Source organism: Malus domestica, chromosome 09 (assembly GCF_042453785.1).
Source record: "Malus domestica chromosome 09, GDT2T_hap1".
NCBI classification, from domain to species: Eukaryota; Viridiplantae; Streptophyta; class Magnoliopsida; order Rosales; family Rosaceae; genus Malus; species Malus domestica.
The window spans coordinates 2,319,551-2,325,687 of NC_091669.1; the positions used below are offsets into that span (position 1 = coordinate 2,319,551).

Here is a 6,137-nt window from a genome sequence, read left to right on the forward strand (position 1 = left end):
ATGAACTGGAAGTGTACTATCATGTAATATGCAGAAAATTGATTTTTTTGCAGAGAAAACTCAAGTTTCGAGTAGCCTTATTTTGCTCTTAATTTATAGGTCTTTATGTGCTCCTTTAGAGAAAATGTTTTGTGTTTTGAAAATACATATTTCCATGATCGTAACCCAATTGTTTTCACTCAGTTCCGTTGAGTTTTGATTGATCAAAACCTTATTTAAACTTGGGTCGTGAGCTGCCAAACAGCAGCAGAAAACTGGGTTTCCAGTTTCAAGACTCCAATTTTCTTTTGGCATAACTTCCAATTTAGAGCTCCGTTTTCTACAAAACTTTATATGCTTTTAAAGTACAGAACACAAACTTCAAAACCCATTCAATATTATATGATTTGGTTTAGTTTTGAATGTTCGAAAAGGAGTCTAAACTTGGTTCAATAGTGCTGTTTTCTGCAGATTTTGTCGAGATGCAAAGTACTGTTTTTACCACACCTAATTTCTTTTCCAGATTCCTTTCTAGTCTTCTTTAGTTGATTTGAGTGACATTATTTGAGTTATAAGATTCCATAATTTATGTACTTTCTTTAGATAATATCAATTTTGTGATTGAACACTTAGTTTGGTTTCTAATGTGTTACTTGTGTTTGTACTTTTGGTTGTATTTTTGTGTTCCGATTAGGTTCTTCAGAGGAACAAAATTAATCGAATTCAAGGTAGGGGGTTCTGGGAAACCTTCTATATGTATTAATTTAATTATTTCTTACTTAAGTACACATACAAGTTTGATATACTTATTGAATTCAAATTGAATATGAATATTGTTTCTTGTGGTTGTTTGAGTATAAATGTTTGAAATGCAATTTAAATCTATGGTGTGGGAGTAAAGTTTGATTGTTGGAAAGAACTTCGGGAATCTAAGGTTGTGACTATTAGTTTTTGTGTAGTTGAGCCAAACTTTTAGTAGGTACCATGTCTCAGGCGAGCCCACAGTGCACAGATTCTTTAAGGGTAATTCGGAACTGGAGACGAAGAGTTTAGGCAAGATGACTCACAAAAGGGGAGTTCGGGAATGTTTAGGGATGGGGGTTATTTCATATATTTAAACACTCGGGATTAAGTGATATAAGTACGGAATAGGACGTACAAGGTCTGGGTGTTTAGTTATGTGGATTAACGGGTATAGTTAAGGCATTTGCATTGCATTCTTACGCATTGTTCTGATTTTGGTTTTAATACTGCTATATTAATTATACTTTATTATTTTAGTAATGAAGGTATATGTCCCTACTGAGCTTTTTAAGCTCACCCTAACGAAATTTTGCAGGTACAGAATCAGAAACCTAAAAGTCTGCTTGCTGTCTGTTGTGTAACTATGTATAAAGAAATAAAAAGATGAGCTTGTTGGCTTTTGCTCTCTTGTTTGAATAAAGAAGTACTTTTGTGTGAACTCTGAGTAGTTCATAAGTTGTAATTTTGGCTAAAACTTTCAATAATATGTTATTCAGTTCAATTTGAATTTTATTCCAAGAGAGTTATACATGCTTTTATTTCAAGTCACATTCATAATTATATTAGTTAAGATTATAATTAAGGTGTGATTCGCGTTCTGAACCAAGGTTTACGTTAATCCTTGGCTTGGGGCGTGACAATTTGGTATCAGAGCCAATCCTTGGCCGGAAGTGTGCCGACGAGGACTTCGGGCCCCTAAGAGGGGAGGATTGTAACATCCCACATCGCCCAGGGGAGTGGATCCTGTAAGCCTTATATGTATATTCTCATCTCTACCTAGCACGAGACCTTTTGGGAGCTCATTAGCTTCGGGTTCCATCGGAACTCTGAAGTTAAGCGAGTTCGCGTGAGAACAATCCCATGATGGGTGACCCACCGAGAAGTTCTCGTGTGAGTTCCTAGAAACAAAACTGTGAGGGCGTGGTCAGGGCCCAAAGCGAACAATATCGTGCTACGGTGGAGTCGAGCCTGGGATGTGATGGTGGCCCGGGCCGAGATGTGACATATGCGCCGTTTGTCAATGACCTTTATCGCCCTCGGGCAGGCTTGCATACTGAACTTTTCTTCGAGGAGAGATGAGTGCATGGACATCTCTAATATGTGCCCTCAATACCCTTGAACCCTGTGGTCAAACCTTGGCCCTTCAGAGGATGGGCAATGGACTTCATCAGGTAAATTTACCTAGCTTCTAGCGGGGGGCATACATTCATAATTGTGGCAACAGATTACTTCACTAAGTGGGTAGAAGCTTCAGCTGTCAAAACTATCACCTCAACTGTAGTAAAGAAGTTCATTGAGACCAAGATCTTACACAGATATGGGGTGCCCGAGACAATTGTCACAGACTGCGGGCCATCTTTTATTTCAAAGGAAGTAGAAGAATTTGCAAGTAAGTTCAAGATAAAGATGATCCAATCTAGTCCTTACTATCCCCAGTCAAATGGTCAAGCAGAGGCCAGCAACAAGATCTTGGTAAACATTAGTAAAAGAATGGTGGCAGATAGTCCAGAGAAGTGGCATGAGAAGTTAGGAGACACTTTGTGGGTTTATGATAGGAGCATATTTATGCGACTTAGTTAGCTTGTTCTTGTGCATTTGTGTTGTTATTTCTTAGTTAATTATGTATTTTAAGCTATTTTCGTGTGTTTGTAGGTCATAATAACAAAGTTGGCAAGAAAGTGCATTTTGGAGCATTTTAGAGCATTTTTGAGCCAAGATTGGATAGTGCAAGCATGGAGACATGAGGATGGACGTTTTTGAAGATTTGAAGGCTAAAAATCAGCATGTGTGTGTGCAAGTGTGTTGACCTACAACTCCAAACATCCACCCACTACACCCATTACATCCACTCATTACCACAACACTCACACACTACACCTATTACATCCACTCATTACCACAATACTCACCCATTACACCCATTACATCCACTCATTACCAAACATCCACCCACTACACCCATTACATCCACTCATTACAACCACCTAACACATTCACCTACCACTACACCCACTCATTTCAACCACCCAACAACACTCACCCACTACACCTATTACATCCACTCATTACAACTCCATACACTCCTCTCCCTAGCCTATAAATACATCCACCCTTCACCATAACAAGGGAGAAGAAAACCAAAGAGAACACAATCCACCCATCCACCCTTCACCATAACTCACCTATATCCATCCACCACCATAATTTACCACTCATCCATCAAACCACACCTTGTGCCGCAACAAAGAGAAGAAGGAGGACCCTTGGACGTGTTTGCCATTCAAGTTGGATTGTTGGAGCGTTTTTAGGTGTTTTCTTTCTTTTGTTTTCAATGTCTAAATTTGTTTATTTTTGCTTTGTAAGTATGAGGAACTAAACCCCCCTTAGCTAGCGGGGAATTCGAAACCATGTTCATGCTTGCAATATGGTTTGATTACTATCAGTTGTGATTCATAAGTTGTGAATTCAATTTACTTATCCATTTGAATTAAAACTGATTTGTGTATGTTGTTTGAGAGTGCACGCTTAATTTCCATGCATAAATATGATGCTAGGATATAAGGGAGTTTCACCTAATCGTTATGAACTTATATTCACAAGTAGTAAATGTTGTTCGTCACAACCGTGTTAAGTAAATTCTTGGCATAAGTTTCATGCAATTCATAGTTACAAGTGTTTCGTCAATGCTTATGATTTTCATAGAACTTAATGATTCTTGCTTGTATCTCTATTATGCAATTCATGTAGGGAACTTGTGGGGAATGCTTTGGGTTGTTGTATGCAATAATCCAATTCAATGAAATTAGGAAAATCTGAGGATTAATTTAATCGTACCTAATTAATTTGGGGTGTTGAGGTTCATGGTTTATTGAAAAGCAACTGGAAATCGTTTTATATGCAAGTGTGTTATGTGTGGAGAAAGACCTTCTAGCTAGCCCATCATCCATTCAAATCACCAAATTCGTCCAAAATCTGTTTTAAGTCTTTAGTTACTTGTTTTTACTTAAATTCATCCAAAACCAAATCCCCCTTTACTTTAAAGTGTCTGTTAGTTAGTACTTATTTTAGATGGTGTTTTTAAGTGTTTTAAGTCAAGATAAAATCAATTTTCGTCCAAAGTCATTCTTAGTGTCTAGTTTGAATCTAATTAGTTGTTTTGAGTTCTTTGAGTTTAGTTTAGTGTTTTTAACTTTGTTTATATGTTTTTAAGTCAGTTTAGAGGTTATTAGCAAGCCCTCCTAATCCCCGGTCCAGAACGATCCCTACTTACATTCTTTACTACAATTGATATAAGAGGGTTTAATTTGTGTGTTAAGTTAATTTTCGCATCAAATTTTTGGCGCCGTTGCCGGGGATTAGCAACTTTGCTAATCCCCCGTTGTTTCTTTTTATTTCTTTTACGTGTCTTTTGTTTTAGTTACTGACTTTGTTTCTTTTCGTGTCATTTGTTTTTAGTTTCTTATTTGGTTTTGTTTTGTTTATTTTAATTTTTGATATTTGATTTAGTTCTCTTTCTTTGATTTAAGATACTAAAGAAGTAGGACATGGATTTTGCTAGCATGCACGCTCAATTGGCAAATCTTACTTCTCCATTGTGGCAGTATGCCGAAAGGACCACAATGCAAAGTGTCCCTACATTTGGTACGTCTTATAAGCAAGGATATCAAGCCAATCAATGTCCACAAAGAGATTGGAGTGATCATTCAAACTCTATGTGGTGGGAAGCTCAACAAGTTCAACACAAAGCATATTGGCAGCCATATGAGGAGTTCTATTCAAGACCTATGCAACCACTACAACCTCATATACAATATGCCCAATCAAACTCAGATTCGTCAATAGATTACAATCAAATTCTTAATGAATTAAACTCTTTGGTGCAGGGCTCACAACAAGAAGAATATTTGCCGCCATCGAAGGAGTTCTATCACTGGCCATATAAACCATCACAGCCACCACAACAATCTGCCCAATTCAATTCAGGTACGTCTTTGGATAATGATATGTTTAATAAGTTACTCACATCTTTGAACCAGGAAGTAGAAAATCAAAACAAAGAGATGCAAAATCAAGCCAAGAAGACGGGTGAATTGGAGAAGCAAACTGGGCAGATTATGGAGTTCATGGCACAAATTCAAGAGCAAAGTGAACTCCCCAACTCAACTATTGAAAATTCGAAGGAAGATTTTGAAATCCATCATGCTATCACTTTGGGAAGTGCTATGGAGGTTGGAGCTAACCTAAAAACATCCAAACATAGCATAGAAGTGGATGAGGAGCTGCTGATTGAGGATGAGGAAGAAGACATACACACGAAAATGGTAGAACAACCCTTGCCGCAACCCCCTAAGCCCTCTAAACCACCCACCACAAGTAAGGACGTCCCAATTTCAGTTCATTCTAATGTTATTCCTCCGAACATCCATTTTCCTTGCAGGTTTTTGATTCCCAAGAAAGAAGAGAGTAAAAAAAACATCGTGGAAGCCTTCTTAAAGGTGCAAAATGATATTCCAATTCTTGGTGCAACAAATCAAGTTCCAGATTGTGTTGAAATGTTCAAAGGACTTTGTACACCAAGAAGAATGATTCAAGAGAAAGTAGTGGCTGGAGAAGATGTAGAATGCATAAAAGAGGATGTGATTGAGACAACCATTCCTAAAGAAGTTGAATTCTATGACACGGGACAAGTCCCAACCATCACATTCAATCTGGCCAAGTCCAACATCCCTGAAACTTTCAAAGAAGTGGTGTTTGTCATTGAGTTCTTGTTAGACAAAGCAAGTAAGTCATCTTCTCCAATTTTACATACGTTTTCCACTAACTTGCTGATTTTGATGATTCAGGCACCCACACTAGAATTTACACCATTGCCCGATCACTTTAAGTATCACCTTCCATTTGAAGATCACTTCCATGCCATGGGACCTAGATGAGTGTGACTGGAGGTATCGTCCGGCTGCAAGACGTTAAAGCAAGCACTTATTGGGAGGCAACCCATGTATTCAAATAAGGAAGATTTTTGAATTGCTCCACAATCAGTTTTGCGTTTCTAAAAACCTTCCTATTTTTGTTGTTTTATTTTGCCATGATTGTCATTTTTATTTGTTGCTTGTTTAATTGTTTTTAGTGTGGGT

General features: G+C 37.7%; 1 long non-coding RNA gene across 1 annotated transcript; it reads left to right on the forward strand.

The window, feature by feature from the left end:
* Positions 1-3,113: 3,113 nt before the first annotated feature.
* Positions 3,114-5,148, forward strand: LOC139188130 (uncharacterized). Its single transcript, XR_011571335.1, has 2 exons — positions 3,114-3,311; positions 4,605-5,148. It is a non-coding gene; the product is annotated as an uncharacterized lncRNA (long non-coding RNA).
* Positions 5,149-6,137: the final 989 nt, after the last annotated feature.